A 16,764-nucleotide genomic window follows, 5' to 3' on the forward strand; every position below is an offset into this window, starting at 1 on the left:
GTCTTCCTGAGCTTGCTTTCTCTCTCTGCATAACTCTTTCCCTCTCTCAAAGCACTTCACATGAGAAGCAAATGGGGTGCCTTTCAGAGCCATCATTAAAAAATCATTATCATCTCTCATCTCTCCCTGACCTTTCACTCAGTAAGCTGGGCATTCATTTGGCATCAAAAAGTTCACAATCATCTATCAATCAGTCCATCAAACCATCTACCTGCATGCACTTTTCTTATCATAAAGTCCAGCAGAAAATGTGTTACCAAGAATCTAAGGAGAACTTTATAGTACATGCAAATGATTCTACAGTTTACATAATAAATCTTGGTATGTCAGCTTGTTAAATGTGAAAAAGGCTGCAAATCAAAACCATTGACAGACCTTTTTATGAATGCATTGGTTTTGGTATTCTGATTGATCTTTTTAGCCACCTTTTAGCATCGAGAAATGTCAGTTAGTCCAACAGCTTCAGAGTAAAATATGTTGACAACTGTTGGATATGTGACAAGATAAACCAACACCAATCCCATCTCACAGTCTACTTCAGCACATGGAGCTGTCATATTGGACTGCCAAGTCAACTGGATATGTCAGTTTTTAGTGCTATTGCAGGACAAAGTGTGCCCTCTATGTGTGTGTCAAAGTTGAAATGGTCTTGAGGTTGAGGTGGTGGAGGTGGAGGTGTGTAGCACGGCCATGCCGACAATTTCTCCATGTTGACTAAATTGCCCCTACTGTTGAAAAAAATGATTTGTTTATTTACATAACAATGCTATGATTAACTTGGTTCAACTTGGTTAATATTCAAAAAAAAAAAAAACCCAGTTATGGATGAGGAAACATTGTGGTTTAGGCTCAAATCACGTATTTGGGGGGCCTTTCTTGTCATGGTTACAATAATAACCAAATAATTATGGTTAGGGAACAATTGTAGTCAAGCTTAAAATAAATAAATAAGTAAATTAAATCACACAAAGAGGTCACACAGAGATAGTTATCAACTCGGTAAGTGAACCGAGGTATCCTCAATGTAGCCATAAGCCTGTTCACATAAAAGAGGTGGTGTTTGCAGCTTATGACCTATCAACCCATTTCCATTCCCGGAGCATTAATTGCCGCTGCTTTGTCACCCTTCAGCTTCTAATACAGATGCATAAGATACCCATAAGCATTTGAATGAGACACTTTCAACTGACTCCAATATAAACTAATCCGCGCCAATATTAGTTGCCAAAAGCAACTGCTCCAGCCGTTCAACACGATCTCATCTCAGCGACATACAAAACCTTTCTGCCAGAAAGCATTTCTAACGTGTGGATATTGTTGTGAAACAGTTGCAGTTTGATTAGGTTTATGCACCAAAGATACTTGGTCAGGTTTAGGCATCTAAAACTACTCGGTTAAGTTAAAGAAAAGTTCACTGTTGTTTGTCATGGAATGCAAACTCCAGTCTCCTGGTTGAAAGTCTTGTGTTTGTTTGACCCATCAATCCACCCCACCTTCCTCCAGACTTTGCAGACTTGTGAACTTTCTTGCTTTTTATACCATGTCACCTTGCTTTGAGCATGTAATATTTATGCAGATGGGTTTACACTGAAATCAGTGCGTAGCAGAAACATTTGACACCCTGTAAATAATGGAGCAATCACAAACATGAACAAACACGAACTACTGGCAGCATATTTTACAAAGAGCAAACTACAATATTAGACAAATGCAAAGAAGTAAAACACATAATATAGGCTAAAAGCAGCACAGTTGCCAAATGCAGGAGAAGCTGGCAAAAAATTTTCTGACTCTATGACAATTTAACTGTTATTCTTCTGATAGAACCCTCATGATGTCAGACAGATTTGGGAGCAAATGAAAAATAAAAACATAATTCAAAACTGTAAGCAGGCTTACTGTCGTATCCTATAAACACAAGGCTTTATTCCTTCAATCAGTCTCTGTCATAGGATGATATCAGTAGGCTCATGAAAAGGTGTAACTTTCATGTGAAAAAAAATTGACAGGGAAAGCCAATAGGCTCTCCTGGTCTCGGAACAGTCTTACCCTAAGAGACCCTCTCACAATCCCCATACCGAGCAGAGAATTGATTGGTCAGTAGGCAGTGCTTTTACTAGTCGATCCATTATCTCAAACAAAACCTTCTCCAGGGCAGGTTAGGTGTGCAGCACAAGTTACCATGGCAATGTATCTCAGTAAGAAGTGAACCCTGAAAACCTGAGGTTAAATCTGAAGTAACCTCACTAACCACAAATCCTTCTTTGTAGTACAGGCCTCTGGTCTTCAGTTTGGGCAGGATTCTCATCATCCACTGTACCTGTTGGCCTGGAGGTCCCTCTGTCCCTCTGTCCTTCTGTCCCTGTCCACACGGACTGATATTTTCTGCTCTTCAGTCTCCCTCTATGTTCGGATGGTTTGTGACGACATTTGACACATGCATGTTCACTGGAAGATGTAATGACTAACTAAATGAAGTCAAGATAATCCTCTGCACCACCAGCAGTTCAGAATTTACACTTGTCAAAGTTTTTTAAGTGGTTCATGACAAGAAACCTTAAAAACATGACCCAGTTCCATCCTGTCTCAGCTGTACTTGAGATTAATTCCAGTGTATAATTCTGACGTGCTAAATATTAGCTACTGAGCACGGTGGCATTATGTAATTTGGTGAAATTTTGCTTTTGGTTGGTCATGTGAGAACTGAACTCATAAGCCATGAAAATATTTATTTAAAAATTATTACAATTTTCATACTGCTGAATTTGATATCTCCTCTGACATTAGTATTTTCAGCATGATACATTTCATACAAAATATAGAACTTGAGCATGGCTCAACTGTTGAAGGTGAAGTTTCCTTTCCACCATCATTGGCATGGTGCCCTTGTGCACTTCTCAATGTTCTAATTTACAAAGAATGTGTTTATTATGTCTCCTCACACCCCAACCCTCTTCTTTCATTTTCCTCTCATGTTCTTATCTGGCTGCCATGTTCCTTAACACCATCCATCAGCCACTGCTGGGCAATTAGTGTGACTATTAACCTATGCAATGAGTATTGATTGATCTGTTGTAGCACACACTGAAAAGCTCATATTTCTCATCATGCCACTCCATCGCTCATTCTTTTTTCTAATCAAATTGATTAATCAAACATATTGGATAATTAACCTATTCAGTTTCAATTGATTGATTCATTCAATAGTGTCTCTTCTGCTGTGGTACACTCGTCCATTCTTATTTGTTTTTTTTTTATTAATATATACATTAATTTGGTTGGTTCAACTCAAGCAATTAGTGTATTGTCATGCCTAATTTGTTAGGGCCATACTAATGCAGAACTTTCCCAATAAATCTGCCTTTTATTTGATAATAATGTCAGGTGTGTCCACGATGAAAATAAAAGAGTTTGATGGATGCAGTGTCACGTACACACACATACACACACAAACTCACACACATACAGATAGAGAAAAAAGAGTGTGTGTGTGAGAGAGAGAGTATAGTATATTCATGTATTTAAATTTTCATTTAACAGTTGTCTATGGGTTCTATGGTCATGTTAGCCTTAACATTTAAAAATATTCTTGTGGCATTACTGTAGTCACTTACTGAATTTTGAAGTAAATTAATGAATGTAGAAATAAAAGACAGCCAAAGTAACTCAACTGAGAAGGAGTTTGTGCAGCAGGACTCCAGTGATTGTCTTAATGAATCTCATTGCACAGACTTGACTGTGACGTGACTTCCACCTACATTTCTCCTCCCCTTCTGGCAGAACCACAGGCACATCTGCCCAACACCATGGTAACTATTTAAGCAAGTTTCTGTAATATACTTTCTTCCTCCTATTATTGATGTCCATATCTTGATTGTCTCGAGAGGTTTTAAGATATGGTTAGACTGACATGAGACTGATATTTGCCTATTGCTTTTTTACTACTTCATTTATCATCAACTGTTAGCCTGTTTATGTTGTAGGATTCCTCCCTGACTGCAGCCACAATAACAGTCTGTACCACCTGACAGAGAACGTACAGATGTTCTGTATTCATTCAGTGTTTTTGTGGAGATTTAAATGTCCAGTATGTCCTAGATTTCCTTCTGAATTCCATTCAGTGAATAGGCTTAATTTTAGTTCAAAGGCTTTGGAAAATATTACTTGCAGTTTGTTTTCAAGATTTTTAGTAAGAAAATGGTCAGACTTCAATATGCTGAGTGAACAATAAGCACCTATCTCCAGACACAGCTGAAAATTCTGTGTTATAGCCTTAAGTCTTGTATTAAAAAGATAGGGCACGCTACAAATAACTTGAAATTAACCTCATGCAGAAATGTTTGTTGATTCATTTAATAGTGACTCACCTTTTGGCACATTTGGATGATGAGTAGGCTGAGCTTTTTCCTCTGTGTGTCTTTGTGTGTGTCAAATGAATGGTGATTTGCAATCCACCAGAGTTTTCAGAGCTGTAGTCTTAGTTTGCCTACCTGAGATTTCTATAACGGACTGTATGCACAGACTGGAAGTTAGTTTATCTTCCTTTTTCCTATAAAGCTTTTCTAAGAATTATTATTTAGGTTTAAAACAAATAAGATGGCATGTGAATATTGTCATTATGTTTCTATTTGTATTGTAGATGCACAGCAGGATTGTTTCCCTTCTCTTACTGCAGAATGTTGAATTCATTTTAGAAATGATGAGGATTTGTAATTCAGCATTATTGGGCAATCAGAGTCATCATATAGGCCTCAAATGTAATGAGCCGTCGTACGCCTGGAACTTGGCTCTCTTGTTTGGCATCTTTTGTTGTTAACAAAAAGTTTACCACTCAGGGCCCCTGCTGAGACCTGACGGCAGCAGTGTGACACTTAAATACAGGGATCCCAGCATGCCCATTATGGTACTGTATTCTACAGTAATGCTTTTTAAATACTGCATTCAGCTGCCTCTGGCTGGGAGATGGCCTACTTCTCTTCCAGCTCAGTGCATGTGGATACTGGAGGACAGAGTGAGTAAGAAAGGCTGCAGATATACAACTTAGTGGCTTCAGGAACAAACATGTTTGAACATAATTATGTAGGTTGACTACTTGCTCGAGTAAAGATTTTGTTCTCATGGCAAATGCTCAGATTCCTTTACATTTTCCTGCTTTTTGTGCAGTGTTTTACGCAGATCACATTAACATTTACATGTCTTACTTTCACAACAATTAAATTATGTCATGCATGCAAAAAGCAGTGAAATTAAATTGTTAGGCCTTAATAAAATCACCTACCTTTTACATTTACAGGAAAGTAACGATACAAAGCTGTGGGATCTATGTAACATTTAGAATAAAACTGTATTCATTCTATCACTAAGTTTTTCAAACAATTTCAAGTGCCATTTTCAAATTTATAATTTCAGAGGTTATAATATCTGGAAGGTTTCCACATCAAAAAAAAGGTGGTCCAATGACATTACATTTACCACGTTTAGATTCCACATGATCTTGAGCCCAAGGGTGAGGGAGTATATTTACTAAAAACAGTAAATACACAGCCCCAAAAAGAAAAAAAGAAAAAAAACAAATCTTTAGGACACCCCAGGGTAAGGCGTGATGCAAAACACTGATGTCAGTCTCACTGGCGCCTCTCATTCTAAAATTGCTTCTACTGTAAGCCGTGCAGGGTAAAAAGTGCGGTCCAAATGGCTGATATTTATGTTCATGTACGATAAATGGAATGATGAATGCCACTTTTATCTGCTGGTTTGGCATGTGTTTTCCAACAAGATGATGAATGGTTGGCATTAGACAGCTTTCTTAAAAGGCCTCTCCAGGAGAATCCGTTGGCTCTGATAGTGAAATCATCGCTCTAAAAAAAAAAAAAAAAAAAGAAAAAGAAAGAAAGAAAAAAATGAAGGAAGGCAACGCTGCTTTATAGAACCATCACTGTTTAGAAAACCACTTAAACTCTGAAGTAGCTTCCTTACCATATTCAGAATGCAAATAAATGTAAACATGCTTTACCAAAGACAGTATGTTATGAAAAGAAAATTTAAAGAATAACTTAATAATTGAGTCCAGCTCCCCTCATTCATTACATTTATTTTTGGAACATTCCGTGCATAGCCTTCCCTTGAGTAGTGCTGGAAACCTATGTCCCAGAAATAATTCACACACTTGCGTCATCTGTGAGTGAGTTTTTCTAGTTGTGTCCATGTTAAACGCCTGTTCTGGAATCCTTTCAGCTGTCTCAGGCATCAAAAGTACTCTCTGTGTCAGATCATGCAGAATCCTCCCTGATCCATATATATTCAGTTTGCAAATGCATTTTATTTATTGAAGTAATATTTGCATCATATTTTTGCGAATAACTGTAAACATTTAACTATTTAGAATTTAAAGGCTGCTGCTTTTCTTCAGTAAATACACTGAAAGTCCAAGTCCATTTGTTCCTGCTGAAGACAGAATGCAATAAAAATGTTAAATACATTTCATTTAAAAAAGGCTTATTCATTTTGTGAAATGCTGTCATTTAGTGTAGTTTTGATGAGCATGTTACTTTAATAGGAATAAAGACCTTTTTTCTTGTCAGCTGTTTTCAGTGGATTTATACACATTTGATAGGACATGTTGGACTATTTCCTGCAGCATGATGGTGTGTGTGTGTGTGTGTGTGTGTGTGTAATTGTGTCAAAATAAACTAGTGTGGCTCATTTATCTGTTTTTAATAATAATATTCTGGATCTCACAGAGGAATGAATTACAGTATATCAGACTTTGACACAAACACGATACTTGTTAGTAGGACACGATCATTATTGGTTTGAATCTTTTTTATGGGATTTGTTGACAAGAACAAAAATAATTTTGCTCCCCTTGTCCTTTAAAAGTAGTCATGTATCCCAGATTTCATGCAACTTCATATGTGGTAATGCCATCTTTAACACAATGTTTTCATAACCCTTAACTCAGGTTGTGCTGAAAAGTGCTATTTGTGACAAAATCCTATTACCTTTGTTTGTTATTATTTTTGTCATGAGACACTTTAAATTGTGCTTTGGGTGAATGAATTTAGATTTGCATTATTTGAAGTTTCAGTCAGGGTTTTACTTTCTCAAAATCATAGTCAATAAGATGTCAACTTACTATACATGGTCAGATGTTTTCAAATAAACAGCAACGTCTGGCCAAGAAAACAAAGTCAAAGGCAGCTGACTATGTGACAGCAGTAAAGTTTGAATGAATCTGAGATGAACACTGATTCTCAGTGTGATGAACGTCACCTGACCGCTGTTAGGAGTGGTAGTTGGTACTGTTGGGCCTCTTTTCTTCTTCAGTGTGCCCCATGCTCAGGTCAATTTAGATGAAAAGTAATTTTACGTGCTGGTCAGAAGTTACTCTCATTGGCGCCTCTCTGTCGTGCTCCACCAAACCATGCACTTACCAAAAGCCCACTGGTAAAGAGGCATTCAGCCCCATATCCCCCCAACTCCCCCCCTTAATTAGGTGATCAATTATTAACACACCAATAAAATTCCTGAATAAGTAATGGCGTTAAGGCTTATGTGCAGTTTCAAGCCCACTGCCCAGACATTTGGCCAAATATTTGTTGTTGGTGTCTGTCGAGAAAACAGTGTTGTTTATTGGCTGAAACATTGAGATAATTTTAATTTTGATCTTGCCATTTACTTTAGCTGACGGAACAGTGTTATTAAATTAGGTTTTGGGTTGGTTTATCACCAACAAACAGACAGAAAACAAGACAACACAGCCAAGCCTTTGACGAAGACTGAAAGTTTGGAGGTGGTGAGTGTTTCCTTTTTCTTTCTGGCCTTTTAGCTCATCAGGACACTTTTCTGCTGAACTCTTAATTTCTCTTTTTAAAGTCCAGGTACTCAGAATTTTCAGGACTTCTACCTTTATTAGTTAAAACAGGATGTTGTGACTGAGGCCGAGCTGAAAGATTTTCAGGTAGTCATTGTTACAAATAATGAATGTGAGAATCTCTGGCTGCATCACTAACGAGAAAGGCACTCGGAGAGACAGACCTCCACCGAGGCCAACAGTCCACTCCTCTACGATATGCAAATCTGCAGACACAACCGCTGCATATGACTGGATACATTTTCAAAACTATTAGAATTATGTTTTGCCAAGCTGAAGGCTCGTCATATCAGCTTTGAATTTATGATGTACTTATAAATGAAAATACTTACATACTTAACATGAGTAGGTGAGACCAGAAAACACTTTATTATCATGTACATATGCACAAAAAGTGCTTAGACTGAAATGACCATGAACATGGCAGCTTGTTATCAAAAACAGTTATGAAAAATTCAACCTAGCGTAAAAACCTTATTACAGAAACCGATATGATTAAATAACTTAAAACTTACCTGCATGTCATACAGTGTAGAAATCAGAAAACATGTTAAACTTCAAACATAATGACAGATATATCAAATATTAAATTAGATCAAAGCTGTATGAACACACATGAAGATCATCTATTAAATCCATTATACGAGAACTCTGAGCACACAAATCATTTAGCGATTACAGTTGCATGATATGTGTGTATTTACATTTCCGAACCTGTAGAATAAAAAAAAAAAAAAAAAAAAAAAATGTTATAACTGTGGTAATGTTACAATTGTACCAGTTCTCCCATAAAACCACTTTACCTGAGTGCTCCAACAGCTACTGTCTTTATGAAGTGTGAGCAACTGTTGGCTACCCCAGAGGATTACTGGTACCAGTGAATGTTGATTGTGATATGAGCTATTTCTACAATTGGTCATACTGGGAGATGGCCTCTTACCGTCTGCTGGATTGTAAGATGTATGGCATTTATCCACCAAGGCCAAATACTCCATCTCACAATGTTAATGGCAGTGAAAAAAAAAAAAAAAAATGATGAATTAACCCTTTGATTCAGATTCGCTCCAAAATTGCCTCATTAAAGTCAGGCCAGTAACTTTCCTGGAATCCCGCTGAAGAACAGACTAATAAACCAAACTAAAAACATAACTTTGAGTTTTTCATATCAGACTGTAATCTCCATTTCAAGTCTTGTCCTTGAAGGCTCAAGTATACTATTGAGGTTTTCAGTTTCACTTTCAGTTTTTGGACAAAATTGAACCAGCTGCAACAGATTTAAATGTTAATTTTTAATGTACCTTGAAACAAGAAATAAAAATCATTAGTCTGTGTGAAACACAGTTTTCAATAAAGGCAATAATTCATGTTGCCCTTGCAGTATTGAGCTGTAGCTACGTGTAAAGAAGTGAGATCCCCCTGCACCAAGTGGGGTGAATTAAAGGGAATCACATATTAGTACACAGACATCTCCTGCATATAGTAAGTCACTGTAGTTTTAGGTGAATTTATTGATAGCACTTCTTTGTTTTGGAGTGGTACTGTTGGGCTGATCATCTCTACATGGATCATTAAATAACAAACAAATACTGAAGTCAATTACTGAAATTAAAAGGGCTATTTGATGCTGAACCATGTTCTACTTCAATAAACAAAGCTGACAAAACGGAATAAAAATTGTACTACAAAAAAAATATAATAATAATAATAAAAATATGGCCCAAATCTCTCGGCGGCTTTTCCAAAGCCTGAAAATTTCAGACACCGTGTTGCGAAATTTTATTGTGATTAATCTGAAATCTTGTTTTCATTTCAGACATTCGACTTCAATTCCTCATAAATGTTCAGTTTACTCCATTAATTTGTGTTTGTGTTCACCTCTCTCTCCATACAGCATGTGCCAGTGTCCCTGTCCGTTCATCTGTTTGGTCTGTAATTGCAGAAAGAAAATAGATTGAAAAAGCATGTCAGCAACTTAGCAAAAACTTGAAATATGAATATTTCAACAGAGCACCAAAATGTTTGACCTGAAGGGTGAAAGTAAACATCTAGTGGTTTTCTGCAGCCATTTATTTTTTTTCTAAAACCTCTGCTCTCTTCATACAAATTTAGATTTGTATCAAAAGAAATATTACACGGTTTATCATAATTGTAAGGTATTATATTATTTTAACTGGAAATATCATTTGCACTTGAGCATAATAGTATTGTCAGACTAACTGTAATGTATACACACTTCAGTTGGAGAGCAGTGGAGCAACCATGACATATGCCATGAAGCAAAAAATAAGATAAGAGTCATGTTTAGAGAATGAAAACTCTGACGTAAATTTGTGGGTAACTTGGCTGATTGGAAGACATTTTTACTGAAATGCTGCAAAATATTACTGTGAAGTATGATGTGATTAGTTTTATTGTTGGTAGTCGTGACACCTTGCCAGCGAAATTAAAATCCCCCATGGGTGGATCGGAGACTTTGAAAAACAATGTTCCAGTCAGCCAAAAAAAGGCCAAAATGATATGTAAAATGTCACAGTGAGTACTTTAAAAGCCCTTATTCTATGACTGATTGTAATAGTTTTACCGCTCATAAGATACTCTGAAGTAAATCACATGTGATGAGTCTGCTCTTTGGCAGTGTCAAATCCTGGTGTTTGGTACATATGCACACCAGAAGAGAGGTGAGGACAGAACTCTGAAAAAGAAAGAAAAAAAAAAGAAAGAACAAAAAAGAAAGAAAGAAAGAAAGAAAGAAAGGAAGAAAGAGATTTAACGTTTTATGTATTATACAAAAAACACTTTTCAGACTAATTAAAAACTGGTTCTCATTTGTTACTTTTGTGTTATTCTGTGTGAGGAAGATTGCAGTCTGTTTTGTCTCACTTGTGAGCGTGCAGTGTGTAGCCCCTCTCCCTCACGCTCCACAAAAATCCTCACACCAATACAAACTGTAGAAACGTCTCAAAGTGGGACTCTCTTTCTGTTCCTACCAGTCCTCACTCTCTCTGCTGCTTCAGGATCCTTAAATACATGAATCAGATCCTCTTGGGTATGTTGGGAATCGTTTGGAAAAGTCAGGGGTCCTTTCAATTGCATGTAAAGGAACAAAAAGGATGACTAACATGCTTTCTGTACAAAAGCTGACTGCCATACTGCCTTTTCATGTATCATACTAGCATCTGAGCACATCCTCACCAAATCAACCCACCTGTTTCTCCCTGTGATTCTGCTGTATTTTACTCTTCTTTCCTGCTGTCCTTATGTTGAAATAACACCTCCTGAGGAGGGTTATGATCCTCACCAGAAAACAATCTATTTTGCAAGAAAGGTTATGACTACCTATATTTACTTTTATTGTTAACCAACCTCGAGTGGCCGTTGCAATTATGATGCGTGAGCCAGACGAATTCAGGTGATGTTGTACAAATAGTAAGAGAGTCTGCATTTGGAGGAAGGTAGGGTGGGCGGGTGGGTCTGACAAACACAGGACTGTCACGGAGGAGATTGCTGTTCCTGACCTGTGAGACCAAAAGTCAGCATTGACCCATTTCAACCTTATAAGTACGTGTCTAAACTTAGCCAAACTGTGACCATTTCAGATTAATGCCATGACAGTGGAGGTCTACCTTCATTGTTCTGTCTTGGCACTGTTACTCTGATGGTAATATATGTTGTTTTTGAGTCACTGTCAGTCGACAGTGTGAGGATGTGTTAAAACATTTGGAAAAACAACAGCATTGACTGTTTGGCCAAAAGTATTTTACACTGTGCGCTAAGCATGAAACATTTAGCCCAGAGACGGTGCTTCATGTACCATCTGCCAACAATCATTTCTTTTAATTAACCAGGAATGCCAAATTTTGTCTCATCATAGTCATGACTACAACTCTTATCACCCCAAACTCTTACTCTTCCTGAAGCTTTCTCTACTCATTTTAACCACAGAGATGGCAGATCACAAAATGCCCATACGGATTGTTTTTGGAAATAGTCACGTGTGTCTTGTCGAACAGACTGATGAACGACCCGTTTTGTTGAGGACTTGTTGAGAATTTGCTCAACAAGGTACTTCAGAGGAATGAATAAGTCCAGCCACAGTGTGATGTGTACCATGGCTGTCTGCTTGGAGAGTCTGTTTCACTTTGCATTCCTCATCAGGCTGACTTGTTCATTTGGGAGAGGAGCTCAATCTGCTTCAGCCATCAGAGCTCTTTCATCTGGCTCCTGCTGAGCTGTAATAACTTCCTCTTTTGTTCATCTCCTCTGTTTCTCTCTGGATGTCTCCTCTCTACCTTCACACCTTTCCCACTCTTTCCTCTCACCAACTATTTTTCTGTTTCTCCTGTTCTCTCTTATTAATCCTTTGTCTTTTTTGTACCTTTTTGCTGCTCAATTGTTTCTTTTTTTCTGTCTCTTGCCATCTTTCTCTTCTCTCTTCCCTTTTTTTCAACCCTCTTGTCCTCATCAAAGATCCTCTCCTTCTTCCTTTGTCCATACCTTTTGTTTTAATCTTATTCATCTTCCCTTTGTTTTTGTGCTCTGCTCTCCTGTTCACGTCCCCTCTGTTTGAATTAAGCTTCACCTTTTTTACCTTTAATCCATCTTTGCTCTCTCATTTGCCCTTTTACCACTGTCTTTGTTGCTTTATTTGTTGCAGTGACCTCTTTTTATCCCTCCGCCGCCCCCCGTTAGCCCTGACTTTGAAAAGTTTGATGTTGAAGTAACGCCTTTTGTTTCTGCACACCAGCATTATGAAAAAGTTCCATGTTCCATATAGACCGTTACAGATAGAGCTGCGGAGGGACAGGGGAGATCGACAGCCTTTGTTTCCTCGTCAACACAGATGGGCAGCGCTGAGGCAAGGTTTGCTGCCATTTCACTGACTCTACTATTGAACCCAGCTCAGCAGCGACAAGTCCAGTGCAGTATTTGATAGTATAGTGTAGTATTTGACATTTGATGAGATTTGGCTGAGATCTGTTGAACTGGATTTTCTCTGTCAAATGAAAAATCAGCAAGCTTTATTTTATTTTGCTGACTGAAAGACAAAAATAGTCCTCAATGAAAACATGTTTAAAAATATGTGACGTAGTAAAACATCTTTTTTTTATTGGTTATAAAAAAAAAAAATCATTTCCTTGTGAATAAAAAAAAAAACATTTAGAGGTGGGATTTATTACATACATGATATGTGTATACACACACACACACACACACACACACACACACACATATATATATATATATATATATATACACACACACACACACACACATATGTTGTTTTGTTTTAACACAGAATGAGTCACTAGCAATCATGTCCTTTCCCTGACCTTAATCAAAGTGGTTTTGTTGCCCAGACCTAACCACAGTCTGGACGTGACCCTGGATTTTGGTGTCACAGAGCAGCACTTTGTACGCCCACCATCCATGCCGACCATGTGGCTGAACTCCAGCGCGGTACATAAAATGAAGTGTATAATGCACTCAAACAAAAAACTGACTGAAAATAATTCTGTCAGCACAACATAATTATGCGTGCTAATAGCTGTATATAAGCATCATTGCTATGAGACAGGGTCAGGTATCTTAGCAAAAGCGTTTTTAGTCATTCGAAAAAGAAAGGAACCTTTTTAACCAGCTGGATGTTTATGAAAGCAGCTGAAGTGTTTTGAGAAATCTAAGAGATTCTCTTTCTGTCTACAGCAAATTTTGAGAATAATGATTGTTATTATGTTCTGTTGCAGACAGAAATCTATTATTCTGATGTAGGTCATGAGTTATTTTAAAAGTCCATCTCAGTCAGAAATACAGGATCTTTAGATAACAATTAAGTCATCAAAATTCTCGCAGCATCAGTTAATTTTTTTATAGTGACAGCTTCAATAACTGTCGGACCTCCCTGTGGAAACTAAATTCACTATGAACAGATTCATTTATTCTATGTGAAGACAGAAAGTTTGAGGGTCTTTGTTTTGCTATCCTTTGCTTGTGTTGTAGCTACAGCAGGACTGGACAGAACTGCCAGATTCAGTTTCAAGGTCATTTCAGCTCACTTAGAGCTGAGCAAGTCCAGTAAGGGTTGAGAGCAGGTCTAGACTCGGGGCTCACTAAACTCTCATATCTGAGTGTGTTCTCGCTCGCTTCTGTCTCTCTGACAGACAGATTTGCAATCTCAGTGCCTTTCCTCAGTGCTGTCTCCTGAAATATGCTTCAGGTTAGCAGACAAAATGAGAAGCGCCATTGTGTAGTCATTAAGAGTAATTTCATAATCAATAAAACACTTCTCCTGAAAAGAGACTATAATCAGTTTGTGACCAGAAGTCACAAACATCGAATTGATTTTTGATGACTGACAGCCGTTTGTTTTCCTAATGAAACTGCAGTTCATTGTGTAAATCTATACTTAATATCAAGTGAATGTCACAGCCTGTTTTGCTTTATTTGCATTGGTATGTCTTTCTCTGGCACTCTGTGTTTGAATTAAGTGACATTTAGCTTGTATGTTTAAAGGCAAGAAACAATTAATAAATCCAGGTGGGGGGATGTTCCATATTTCACGCCTTATACTCACATGATCATCATTTATAAATCAGCAGATATATTGAATAAAAACCAAAGTTTGCATAATTGAATTGAGTTACGTACTGGGAATAAAAAATAATAATAATAATAATAATTTACTGCTCTTTTAAATACATTTTACCATCTTCTGAGCTTTGTAACCACTTTTAGCTCATTGTTTTGGCTTTATGGCACATTTAGTGTTTGTTATACACTCACCACTCACACAACCAGCTGCAGGCAGCTTTTTAACAAGCTACGTGAAGAGCGTTGAAGAAAGGCGTACAGTTAGAGTCACATATTTTCCTCAAGAAATAACACCAAAAGAGTGTAGTAGAGCTGAAAGGAGAGTCAATATTGAACACAAACACGACCAAATGAGTTCTAATGTTTCTCCTTGTGCTGGATGTGTAAGTAGGAATTTTATTTGTGAACACTTTTTTTTATTTGTGAACATTAACCGTAACCCTAAACCAACAGGGTGGCAGTATGTCTGTCAGCTGTTCTTTTTTTTTCGTCTGCCACCTGCTGCCCCAAATAGAAAAGAAAGATGTATTTACACAGTACTGACCAGTTGAGTCAATTCTTTGATTTCATTTTTCCTAAAAATAAATAAATAAATAAATACAGCAGCTCCCGGAACAGACTGGCATTGACTATGTCATTTTTGGCTAATGGACACAGTCTGATCTGTTTCTTCCATTGGAAATTGTTTTCCTGTATGGCAGCCAAACACGTAGACGAACACGTAGCCATCATTTACAAGCCTGGTTCCAGACCTGTGCATCAGCCCAAAGCTTTGATTTTTCAGTTATTCAAATAGCTCACCTGCTGATATAATAGGTACGGCAGACATGATTTCCAGAGATAAACAGCGTCTTATAAATGGCCAGCGCACAATTTGTTTTGAAAGGAAATTTAATAATACATATGGATGGTTTGATATTCACTTTATTTCAGTAATAAACTGTTGTACCACAGTAAAATCAATGCAGAGATCATAAACAGCACGTCTGATAACACTTAATACTCAATCTCAAACTTAATTATTCAATCATAAATCTTAATCTGTGCGCTTGCATGTTTGTATCTGTGTTCATGTGCATTTATTTGCTCATAAGTTCAGCATAATTTAGGAATGTTTCCATCACTAATGAGCTTCATTTAGCAAACACCCAAACAACAAAGTGGTTGTGATTCCCACCTTATTACCTGACATCAGACAAATCGCTCCATGCAAACTATCTCATTTGTTTGCTTTGACAAATTCAAATTGAGAACAGCCTCTTTTAATACGCCCTGGCCAAGCGGGATTGGGTAAGGGGCGCTATTCAATTATGAAAGTTTTCACATTGGTAATTAGTCAGGGCTGTAACGTATTGTTTTATGGCCTTGATTGTGCATCGAGGTGGGAATGAGATGTTTTTAATGTGCGCACTGAGAGGATTTTGTTTGTTAATGCACTAATGTCTGTAATGAAGCTATGCAATCTAAAAAGCAAAGTGGATGACGAAGAGACGTGCTCTCCCTCTCCCTCTCTCTCTCGAACACACACACACACACACACACACACACACACACACACACACATACATACAAACACCACTGGAGAGGCCAGAGGAAAAGACGATGTGTTGAAGCCTGTACCTGACTCATCAGCTTTCTAAGAAGTGAGAAGTCTGGTGTGATTTTAGGATTCATATAAAAACTATTTTTAAGAAACCTGGATTATGCACAGGGTGTATGACCACAAACCAAACTGATTCCAGCTTGGTCTCTGCAGGAAGGACATGCGAAAGAGCAGTTCAGACGTCTCTTTACACTCATTTATTCTCAGCCATCACGAGGCTGTTGGATTGAATGATATTCTATTTTACAGGTACTGCTTTTATATGGTATCCACCAATAAAATATGCTTGTAAACTATGTTGACAGTTTTTTTTTTTTTTTTTGTCTTCTGTTTTTTCAAAAATAATTGCAAATAATAATAAGTTTAAAACGTTGTGCAAACTTTTTCCTCATCGTTTTACCAGTTCATGGTTTTCCATCTGATGATATCGGAACACATAAATAATATATTTTCTCATGCTTTTATTTAATGTTCGATTGATACACTTCAATGTGAAGGTTAAAACAATACAACCATCAAAACAGAAAAAAAAAAAATGTAATTAAAAAACAGTTGAGTAAGGAACATGTATATGTGTTCTGAATTAAGAATATATGGAATTAAGAATTAAGAATATATAAATAATCAAATCCTACACCTTGATTTAATGATCGTTACTGGAACGGTGCCAACTCGTTAATGAGTTTAAAAAAAACAATGC

This window comes from Chaetodon auriga, chromosome 4 (assembly GCF_051107435.1).
Source record: "Chaetodon auriga isolate fChaAug3 chromosome 4, fChaAug3.hap1, whole genome shotgun sequence".
Taxonomy (NCBI): Eukaryota; Metazoa; Chordata; class Actinopteri; order Chaetodontiformes; family Chaetodontidae; genus Chaetodon; species Chaetodon auriga.